The sequence below is a fragment of the Schistocerca piceifrons genome, chromosome 1 (genome assembly GCF_021461385.2).
Source record: "Schistocerca piceifrons isolate TAMUIC-IGC-003096 chromosome 1, iqSchPice1.1, whole genome shotgun sequence".
NCBI lineage: Eukaryota > Metazoa > Arthropoda > Insecta > Orthoptera > Acrididae > Schistocerca > Schistocerca piceifrons.
Window position 1 is genome coordinate 345,276,592 of NC_060138.1, and position 12,497 is coordinate 345,289,088.

General features: G+C 40.3%; 1 protein-coding gene across 2 annotated transcripts in view; it reads left to right on the forward strand.

Moving 5' to 3' along the window:
* The window catches only part of LOC124783948 (glutathione peroxidase-like), a 115,336-nt gene that overhangs the window by 70,469 nt on the left and 32,370 nt on the right, over positions 1-12,497 (forward strand). The gene's annotated exons all lie outside the window — the stretch shown is intronic.

The window sequence follows — 12,497 nt, forward strand, 5'->3', positions numbered from 1 at the left end:
TGAATTCCCTAAAGATTTCCAAAACGGCATGAACCATGCGCTTAACTAGAACTAACATTCTGCATTAAAAGTCTGTTAATTCACGTCGTGCGGCCGAAGCCATTTCGTAAAGCTTTTCACATGAATCACCTACGTACAAACGACAGCTTCGCCCATGTACTGTCCTTTTGTACCTTGTGTACGCGATGTTACCGCCGTCTGTATACGAGGGGCGTTTGAAAAGTCCATGCAAAGTCCGAGAGATGACACCACAGGCGCCAATCGAGGTCATGTTTAGTTGGTAGCATCTTTGGAAAGAACGCACACCAAGGTTCAGCCATATTGTTCTATTTCTTTGTGTTTGGCATCAAGGAAGTCGAGTGATTGTCAAAAAATTGATCAAAAAGAATTTCGTGCGGTGATTAAACATTACTTTATGAAAGGCAAAACGCCTCAGGAGACTAAAGAGAAGCTTGATAAACATTACGGTGACTCTACCTGCACCTTCGATTAAAACAGTTTATAAGTGGTTTCAAAATTTTCGGAGTGGCCATACGCTGAACGCTCTGCACGCCCTGTGGAGGTTACGACTCCAGAAATCACTGATAAAATCCATGATACGGTGATGGATGACAGAAGAGTTAAGGTCCGTGATACTGGAGCGTGATACTGCTAGTGCTATGGGCATCTCTAACGAACGGGTACATAATATTTTACATAAACATCCGCAAGATGGGCTTCGCTTGATCAAAAACGGAATCGTGTGAAGTGTTGCAAGGATGGTTTGCAGCTGTTCAGGAAGACTCCGCAGGACTATTAAGTGTCGTTTCGTCACTGTGGATTAAACATGGATACATTACTATACTCCTGAGACCAATAAAAAATCTAAACAATTGGTTACCAAGGGAGAATCTGCACCAAAAAAGGCGAAGACCATTCCTTCGGCCGGAAAGGTTATGGCGACTGTCTTTTGGGATTCGCAAGGGATAATCCTCATCGACTATCTGGAAAAAGGTAAAACTATTACAGGTGCATATTATTCATCGTTACTGAACCGTTTGAAAACCGAGCTGCGAGAAAAACGCCGGCGATTGGACCGCAAAAAGTCCTTTTCCATCACGGCAATGCACCAGCCCACACTTCAGCAGTTGTGGTCGCAAAATTAATGGAAATAGGATCCCAACTCGTTCCACATCCCCCATATTCTCCAGACTTGGCTCCCTAGGACTACTATTTGTTCCCCAATTTGAACAAATGGCTGGCAGGACAAAGATTTTATCCAAACGAGGAGGTGATTGCAGTAACTAATAGCTATCTTGCAGACTTGGACAATCCCTATTATTCGGAAGGGGTCAACAAATTAGAACAGCGCTGGACGAAGTGTATGAGTCTAAAAGGAGACTATGTCGAAAAAGAAAACAGGTTTACCCCAAACACCTCCCAAAACTGTAATTACAAAAGAAAACAGAAAGGTGTAAAGAATAGCTAATGCCGGTAACGAAAGAAAGAGTACAAAACACTACACGTGAGTAATTATCTTTGATAAAGGTTTGTGAAAGATTGATGCCGCATTTGTTGAATGCCCAATAAAAGGAAACGCAGAAACTCTCTGCAGTATTTACACAGTTTAAAAGAATCAAATTGATTTTGTACGCTGATTTGCTACAGTGGCTGAGATTTTGAGTTCACAACTTCACTCTGTGAAAGATGCAACAATAAGAGAATTAGAAGAAACTCGTGCTCCAATTAAGGCGAAGACGGTATCATCTGCTAGAAATATTATTCCCAGTGTTTTCTGGAATGGAGAATAGATTATCTTTTAAAAATTGAAAAATTGAAACAGGAAGTGTGAATCACGAAGCATCGGTTCAGTGTTTATCAAACTTTGTGAAAGTATTCATCATGTAACGGGTATTAAATGTTCAATTCCGTTCGGAACCAATATCCGTAATCACGAGTTTGACGTGTTGTAACTTAACCGCTTTTCTGCTTCTCTCTGTCTGAATAGATCTTCTTAGAACTGTCAACCAAAATTTCTCAAAAAAACTCGTGCCCTGTGCAAAACTCTGGCTACAATGAACTGTAAAAACACTTAATATTATTTGTTCAACACTACAAATCTAAAGCAGCATACAGAAGTAAAGTAACATTTAAAAAATACGACCGAAAATTCCGTACCGCAAAGTGCAATCTGCGTATGTACATAACAAACTGAACGAAGTGTGGAAATTTTAACTGCTAATAAGTGACTCCTGACAAAATTCACACGAAACTCTATATTCAAAAGTAATTCTTCAAAAAATCAAATGAGTGTTCACAATAGCATATACATAACATGACTTAATAAATAACTTTGAGCAAGGGGAATCTCATCTTCCGATTAGAGCAATCCATATAACAATCCTACTATCGGAGCTTCGTTCCCACAATCTTAATAACACAAAACAATGCCACGTGCTTGCATGCTTATCTCAATCTCTCAACATTCCCGAAAAATCTCACTAATCTCCTTAGCTTCTCTCTCTATAAATGCATCAAAAGTACTCATAATCCAATTCCATCAATCTGTAACTTTGCTATCGTTCTCAGGCAGAGCCGGTGTAGCAACACAAGGATATTGTAGCTCCTGTCAAAGATTACCAAGCGACATGGTTCTGCTTTGTGTGAGATACACATATCAATATTTACGTAAGGAAGACAATTTACGTAAGAAATAAAGTGACCAAAATAACATGCACACCTCAAAGTGTGACCCCAGTAACACGAAATCACTCTTATATTAGTTCTGGCATGGAATCAAACAGCCTCCGAATATCGTCAAGAGGAATTTGTTGCAATGCCTGAAAAACATGCATATCAGTTCTTTAAGATTCCTGGCTATTGGCTTGCATGAAAACACAGCACGTACTGGGTGAACGTACATTCCTCAAGGCGTTCGTAGTGTGGACTACATTGTAGGGTCTTGCAGTATCTTGCAGAAGTATGGCGTCAACGCTAAACGCCGCATGCCAACCAGAAATCTCACTCTATCTTCCAGTGCTTTGCTCCCGACAGTTGACGGTAATGTAAATGAGCGTTTGGCGTCATTGGCCGGAAGGCCCCTTACAGGGCAGGTCCGGCCGCCTTGGTGCAGCTCTAATTACATTCGATGCCACATTGGGAGACCTGCGCGCTAGATGGTGATGAAATAATGATGAAACCAACACAATACCCAGTCCCTGAGCGGAGAAAATCGCCGACCCAGTCGGGAATCGAACCCGGGCCCACGCTGACCATGCAGCTATCGGGGCGGACATGGTTCACGGGACACTCTGCCAATAACTTTAGACGGATTTCAGCTGTTGTCATCAGCCTATTTGTCAGTGTCCGTTGAACAAGCCTACTACCTCCTCGCCAAGTCCTCCTCCTGGAAGGACCTGTGCCAACTGTCACTGCACCACTCTTGTTCAGAGCTTATCTCGTCACCGCTCGTTATGCAGGCACTGAACTAGGGTCAGTATGATGTCCCCATGTTCCTCATGGCAATGATTCACCTTCCACCAAATCCGAAAGAAAGCAATAAACTGCACGCGCATGTCCTCTGCCCAGGCTGTATTGCGATTTCTACTTCAAAAGTTCCAGTAACTTTAGATACACGCAATTACCATCGTGTATTCACACCATTCTTCATCCGTGGGAATGGCTCTGTTCAGTACTGACAATAAGCTCGCATGAGGATGAGATTTTCATCGGCACATCGCAGAGCCATGAAAATTTGAGAGCATCAGTTTGGTAGCGTTTGTTCAAGTTGTTCGTGGTAATCATTTTCCATTTCCGTCAGTGTAACCAACTTGAAAATGGCATAACAATAACTGCGAATAATGTATAGGTAATCTGGATCGACTGAATGGAAAATAATTATTGAAATAAACTTTTTAATATAACAGATTTTTGAAGCGCACTAAAAACTATAAAATAATTTCTCCCAGCCTCATACATATTACTGACCCTATACAGATAGTCCTGAAAATTTGCTGTTGTATGTTTTTAACAACTACGACAATACTTGTAAAGTTTAAAATGAAAAACTTTGAGCGCATGCAACAGATAACTGATGCGCATGAACAGGTCACTTAAGTCACTAACAATTTTATAGCACTGCAAATAATACAGACTGCTGAGCGACTTTTCTCAACGAAAGCTACTCTCTACACGCCTAACTATTACCTAATGCATGCACCCCACGCTTTTAGTTTTAAATTTTACAATTTTTTTCGTAGCTATTAAAAATTCACAAGCTCACATTTTCAGGACAAATTGTATTGTGTTAGAAATGAGTACGGGACTAAAACAACTTATTTTATAGTTTTTAATCCCTTTTCAAAACGTGTTATGTTAAAAAAATATTTAAATAATAATTTTCTCCTTTTAGGTTTTGTGTGTGTGAAATTTTTCAATCGATTTCAAACAATTTGTTCAGGTTACAACAGGCGTAGCTGAGCCAACAGTATATTCGTTCCTTCACGTGTATCTCTCGAAGAGAGCTGAAGGTAAAAAAGAAACACCCTCGACCTTACACAGGGGCTCATAAGCAATCGTTCTTACTGCGAGACATTAGCGAAGCACTCGTTCTTACTACGAAAAAATCGCGACTGAGACAGGGAAAGAGGGAAGTAGCATTGGTACACAAAGTATCCTGAGCCCTCACCAGACAAGAAAGTGAGTTCTTATTGCATTGTCATCCAGCTCTGAGCTATGCTAAAAGTTTCGGGACTCTAGTTTATGGCGAAATTAGTTTAAAATTAATTGGAAAATTAATAAACAGACAAACAGAGAAGAAAGGACCTAATAAAAACGTGTTAAAAATATGTGGGACGAGTCCTGCACTGCAAAAGAAAAAAAAAGTTTCACTACTCAATAGGAGTTCCCACAAAGATGCTTCGCCTCCCATCTTTTTGCAAATCTGAAGAACTGTGTTGTTAGAAGAAGCCCTGAGTCCATGAAGTCATCGCAACCACAGATAAATATTTTGCAGATTTTCCAGAATGACCACTGGACAAATGTTACGCCAGGTGAAACGCGACTAAATTGCAAATATTAGTGAATTAATAATCTAAGAAACAGTCCATCAGTGCCACGTATAACGAGAAATTCGACTCACATTTATAGTAATGTACAGGGTTATTACAAATGATTGAAGCGATTTCACAGCTCTACAATAACTTTATTATTTGAGATATTTTCACAATGCTTTGCACACACATACAAAAACTCAAAAAGTTTTTTTAGGCATTCACAAATGTTCGATATGTGCTCCTTTAGTGATTCGGTAGACACCAAGCCGATAATCAAGTTCCTCCCACACTCGGCGCAGCATGTCCCCATCAATGAGTTCGAAAGCATCGTTGATGCGAGCTCGCAGTTCTGGCACGTTTCTTGGTAGAGGAGGTTTAAACACTGGATCTTTCACATAACCCCACAGAAAGAAATCGCATGGGTTTAAGCCGGGAGAGCGTGGAGGCCATGACATGAATTGCTGATCATGATCTCCACCACGACCGATCCATCGGTTTTCGTAAACTTTAAACCATGAGATTGCACAAAACACGTTAACTTTTGGTGAATTGCGAATTTGCTGCACGAATGCGTGAAGATTCTCTACCGCCCAGATTCGCACATTGTGTCTGTTCACTTCACCATTAAGAAAAAATGTTTCATCACTGAAAACAAGTTTCGCGCTGAACGCATCCTCTTCCATGAGCTGTTGCAACCGCGCCGAAAATTCAAAGCGTTTGACTTTGTCATCGGATGTCAGGGCTTGTAGCAATTGTAAACGGTAAGGCTTCTGCTTTAGCCTTTTCCGTAAGATTTTCCAAACCGTCGGCTGTGGTACGTTTAGCTCCCGGCTTTCTTTATTCGTCGACTTCCGCGGGCTACGCGTGAAACTTGCCCGCACGCGTTCAACCGTTTCTTCGCTCACTGCAGGCCGACCCGTTGATTTCCCCTTACAGAGACATTCAGAAGCTTTAAACTGCGCATACCATCGCCGAATGGAGTTAGCAGTTGGTGGATCTTTGTTGAACTTCGTCCTAAAGCGTCGTTGCACTGTTATGACTGACTGATGTGAGTGCATTTCAAGCACGGCATACGCTTTCTCGGCTCCTGTCGCCATTTTGTCTCACGTCTCACTGCGCTCTCGAGCGCTCTGGCGGCAGAAACCTGAAGTGCGGCTTCAGCTGAACAAAACTTTGAGTTTTTCTACGTATCTGTAGTGTGTCGTGACCATATGTCAATGAATGGAGCTACAGTGAATTTAAAAAATCGCTTCAATTATTTGTAATAGCCCTGTACTTCTAAGTGATTTGCAAAGATTTGTGTACTGAGGCCTGCCATCCGTAAATGGCTGCGAGTTTAGTGAGCGACAAAAGAGCGAAGCGATATCCAACCAGGTCTCACACGCGGCGCTCCCCGCTATCTATGCTCCTTGAACTGTCCGACCCGTCGGCTCGTTGTGCTACGATAAACTTGGACCCCTGGAGTCCGCCCAGACACGCTCTTCCAAGTGACATGCAGGCCAGAACATTCCCTGGTGTACCAGTGATTCAATAACTGCCTTACGGCGTCTGAGCATAGTATTATCCGTCTTTATTTATGCCACGATGAAGGCGTATCCAATCCTGTGCAATCCTTTGATAACATATTCCCTATAGAGAAGAATCTCTTACTGATCTAGGCAAGATAATACTCTGCAGGATCCATTGGAAAATTGACCAGAACTGTCCAAAGGAGAGAGAGTCCAGACAAATAAACATAACTGGACTGGAGTTTGAAGAAGACTTCTTCAAATAACTGAGTTTGTGATACTGTACCATCAAGCTCGCTATGACATTGGCGCTACAAACTCATTTATTGCTCGGTTTCTGTGGGTGTCCGTTGCTCATATCAAACATAAGTGAAGCTGCGTCACCAGAGGTTTTATATTGCATGCTAGCAGACACCCACGCACGCACACGCGCTCGTGAACTCCCTGTTTATCTCGAGTTACACAATCGTTTTGGACCAAGTTCTGCAAGTGGCGAGAAAGAGCCAACTGTCACATCATCTGACCAAAATATTTACATTTCTGCAGATAGGCAGAGAAACGACAAAAGCAGTTTCATGGGGGCGATTTATGTATATTTTTGGGCATGATTTTCGTAAGATCAGTCGTTTTCTGTTGTTGTAGTTTCCACTTTTCCCCAACAGGACGCAGAAATTGGTAAAAAATTATGATCGGCAAAGCATCAATATGAACGCGTTTCGATTTTTTTTACGAAGAATTAAAAATATAAGAAATTTCTTTTAAAGGAATTGCCATTCAGTAGGGTCGTTCTGTTCTGAGGACCTTCGGAACTACAGAGAGACACGAAGTTCCAAAAGATTTTCTGTTAACCATACCGAAACATAAATCTTCCAGTTTCTAGGAGCCATTTATGACAGACCACACGGAATTGTACGACCATTACTGCTACAGGATGATGCTTTTCTACCATCAATGTTTTCACTATCAGCCTTAATCTTGATAGAAGACGTATCAAACCATTCTACATGTGAAACACCATCTGAAACTGGATTAAAATAAGTCCATGTCAGATTTAAATATTAGACACCCAATTGCCCCAGAATGGTGGGGATTAAAATAATTTATTGATATTATTATTCTATACTGTCTAGTTGCGTATAATTTTCTAGCTTAAGGCTGCATGTGCAGTTCCATATCATCTTGAGATTTTGAGGTATGGTTCTAGATATTAGACACCCAATTGCCCCAGAATGGTGGGGATTAAAATAATTTATTGATATTATTATTCTATACTGTCTAGTTGCGTATAATTTTCTAGCTTAAGGCTGCATGTGCAGTTCCATATCATCTTGAGATTTTGAGGTATGGTTCTAGATATTTTCAGGGCGCGCGCGCGCGCGCGCGCGCACGCGCATCAGAATGCTCGTCTCAGAGGTACCATGCTATATAACTTAAGCGGGAGGTATTACAGTTTTTGAAGGTATTTATGGTTTACTGGGAGTACAGATGGCCTGTTATCACTTTCACTGGAGACTCAACACCTTTTTAAACATTCAAAAGCTTATTAAGTAATTAACAGCAACATTAAATATAACCCGTCAGTGATTTGCTAAATACAACGGTATGAACGACCAAGTGCAGAATCTGAAGTACAGCACTACGCGCGCCTGTGTGTGTGTGTGTGTGTGTGTGTGTGTGTGTGTGTGTGTGTTCTAGAAGCATCATTCTTTCCTACGTCTGACAGACAAGTACAGCATTTTCTATAAGATTATATTTTGTTTCGTTTTGTGGTGAAGAAAATGTAACTATAAAATATTTTGATAGGTTTTTTTTGTAGTGCTGTACTTCAGATTCTGCACTTGGTCGTTCATACCGTTGTATTTAGCAAATCACTGACGGGTTATATTTAATGTTGCTGTTAATTACTTAATAAGCTTTTGAATGTTTAAAAAGGTGTTGAGTCTCCAGTGAAAGTGATAACAGGCCATCTGTACTCCCAGTAAACGATAAATACCTTCAAAAACTGTAACACCTCCCGCTTAGGTTATATAGCATGGTACCTATGGGACGAGCATTCTGATGCGCGTGATAGAATTTTTGTAACCTGGCTCAGAACGGACCCAATGGAAACTGACACCAGATAACCGGCATAGTCTATCAACGTTCCTTTTTTGCTTTTTGGCATTAATAATCGGCACACAGGACACAACACTATATAGTTACACCAACCAGACTAACACAGTCGCGACACTCACTGGTGTGAAAATTGTTACCTTCTGAAAGTCGGAACGACACCAGCGGCCCTAGCGACGGGAAAGCATCCGTACGATTAACGTTGGCTTTTAATTATTTTTCTACTTAATTAACGAAATAGTTGTTATATTTTCCGTTCCAAGCATTAGTAAATTATCGATAGACACGAATGATCGTGAAATAAATGTAAAAACAGACGAATCTCATTGATTCTGTGCCATAAGCTACAACATAGCCTATTGGCGAAGAAATGCATTCGGATATGTTTATAATTGCAGCTTATATCGTTGAAATCAGGAGAATATAGAACGGCTACTTTCCTTGACACGCAACAATTTTGTATGGAGTCTAATGATTTATAACTTCTTAACACTTCACTCTGCTTCCAACGCACCAATATTTTTGTAAATGTAACTACTTTGTTTGAAAGGTGAATGTGTTAAAGATACTTGCCGTTTGTGGCTCAATAGCAACAATAGCGGAATTTTTTTTTTTTTGGCTGAAAAAACAGCTTTATTGCTTTTTGAGTTCTATTATTTCGTCTGTGTTCTTTTCCTCTTATCTACAGTTGTGGTGGCTTATTTGGTACGTGAAATGATTTAGGTAATGCGTTCCATACAAGTTTTCCGCGTTCCATACTCATTCACTGATTGTGGTGGAAACGTAGAGAGCAGAACTTCACGTTTTGAGTAGGCATAGTATGTTTTCCTGCAAATGTCAAGTTTTCTGCTGTTTACTAGCCTTTATTGTATCTTACAAGAAATCGAAATTCTTCAATAAATGTCTGTAGGTTACACGAGAATCGTAAATAAGCTGTTCTGTAATATACCGCTTCATACCTCCCTGAGCCCTTAGGACACTAAAGAAGGCAGATGTAGTTTCATTTTTTAATTATTGTCTTTTTTATGACAACATACGCTCTCCGTTAAAAAAACTGTGTTACAAGTCAATAGAGACTATACAATTCGCACTCATCTAATATCGAATTCTTAAGTATAGATTGCTGGCCGCCTGGGGCGCTGCTGTCGCAGAGTATAACAAAAGCTTTCCCTATCATTATTCCAAAACTTCGCACAATAGTCGGTTGACATTTTCTGCTGGCTTCTAATTACAGTCGAGGAAATTTCACAACAGAATGCTGATTACCGGTGACCAACCTAATACGAAGAAAGATTAACATTTACACTATGTGTCTTAGGAACTGGAGGAACATATTAATGATTGTTTCCCATTTAAGTAGCTGCTATATCTCAGACAGTTGCTGATATCTGCATTGGAATATGCTAAGCAGATAAAGGATTTTATTGAAGAATATATAAGGAAGATAACGTCAATAAAACATTATTATTGAAATGTGAAATACACATACGACCTGCCAAATAGGCTACTTGATAAAATGTGCTATGTTCTGCAGTTTGTTAAGCGGTAGATAGCGTGATCCCGGATAAATCATTTTTATCTATCAACAAAAATATCTAACGTTAACTGTGACGAATCAGCCACATAATTACAGATACCACGAACGTACAGTAGTACAAGTTTATGTGCCAACTAGCTCTGCAGATGACGAAGAAATTGAAGGAATGTATGACGAAATGAAAGAAATTATTCAGATTGTGAAGGGAGACGAAAATTTCATAGTCATGGGTGACTGGAATTCGGTAGTAGTTAAAGGGAGAGAAGGAAACGTAGTAGGTGAATATGGATTGAGGCTAAGAAATGAAAGAGGAAGCCGCCTGATTGAATTTTGCACAGAGCACAACTTAATCATAGCTAACACTTGGTTCAAGAATCATAAAAGAAGGTTGTATACATGGAAGAAGCCTGGAGATACTGACAGGTTTCAGATACATTACATAATGGTAAGACAGAGATTTAGGAACCAGGTTTTAAATTGCAAGACATTTCCAGGGGTAGATGTGGACTCTGATCACAATCTATTGGTTATGAATTGTAGACTAAAACTGAAGAAACTGCAAAAAGGTGGGAATTTAAGGAGATGGGACCTGGATAAACTGACTAAACCAGAGGTTGTACAGAGTTTCAGGGAGAGCATAAGACAACAATTGACAGGGATGGGGGAAAGAAATACAGTAGGAGAAGAATGGGTAGCTCTGAGGGATGAAGTAGTGAAGGCAGCAGAGGATCAAATAGGTAAGAAGACGAGGGTTAGTAGAAATCCTTGGGTAACGGAAGAAATATTGAATTTAGTTGATGAAAGGAGAAAATATAAAAATCCAGTAAATGAAGCAGGCAAAAAGGAATACAAACGTCTCAAAAACGAAAACAACAGGAAGTGCAAAATGGCTAAGCAGGGATGGCTAGAGAACAAATGTAAGGATGTAGAGGCTTATCTCACTAGGGGTAAGATAGATACCGCCTAAAGGAAAATTAAAGAGACCTTTGGAGAAAAGAGAACCACTTGTATGAATATCAAGCGCTCAGATGGAAACCAAGTTCTAAGCAAAGGGAAATCAGAAAGGTGGAGGGAGTATATACAGGGTCTATAGAAGGGAAATGTACTTGAGGACAATACTATGGAAATGGAAGAGGATGTAGATAAAGATGAAATGGGAGATATGATACTGCGTGAAGAGTTTGACAGAGCACTGAAAGACCTGAGTCGAAACAATGCCCCCGGAGTAGACAACATTCCATTAGAACTACTGACGGCCTTGGGAGAGCCAGTCCTGACAAAACTCTACCATCTGGTGAGCACGATGTATGAGACTCAGACTTCAAGAAGAATATAATAATTCCGATCCCAAAGAAAGCAGTTTAATAAGTCACGGATGCAAAATACTAACGCGTATTCTCTACAGACGACTGGAAAAACTGGTAGAAGCTGACCTCGGGCAAGATCTGTTTGGATTCCGTAGAAATATTGGAACACGTGAGGCAATACTGACTCTACGACTTACCTTAGAAGCTAGATTAAGGAAAGGCAAACCTACGTTTCTAGCATTTGCAGACTTAGAGAAAGCTTTTGACAATGTTGACTGGAATACTCTCGTTCAAATTCTGAAGGTGGAAGGGTAAAATACAGGGAGCGAAAGGCTATTTACAATTTGTACAGAAACTAGATGGCAGTTATAAGAGTCGAGGGGCATGAAAGGGAAGCAGTGGTTGGAAAGGGAGTGAGACAGGGTTGTAGCCTCTCCCCGATGTTATTCAACCTGTATATTGAGCAAGCAGTGAAGGAAACAAAAGAAAAATTCGGAGTAGGTATTAAAATCCATGGAGAAGAAATAAAAACTTTGAGGTTCGCCGATGACATGGTAATTCTGTCAGAGACAGCAAAGGACTTGGAGAGCAGTTGAACGGAATGGACAGTGTCTTGAAAGGAGGATATAAGATGAACATCAACAAAAGCAAAACGTGGATAATGGAATGTAGTCGAATCAAGTCGGGTGATGCTGAGGGAATTAGATTAGGACATGAGACACTTAAAGTAGTAAAGGAGATTTGCTATTTGGGGAGCAAAGTAACTGATGAAGGCCAAAGTAGAGAGGATATCAAATGTAGACTGGCAATGGCAAGGAAAGCGTTTCTGAAGAAGCGAAATTTGTTAACATCGAGTATTGATTTAAATGTCAGGAAGTCATTTCTGAAAGTATTCGTATGGAGTGTAGCCATGTATGGAAGTGAAACATGGACGATAAATAGTTTGGACAAGAAGAGAATAGAAGTTTTCGAAATGTGGTGCTACAGAAGAATGCTGAAG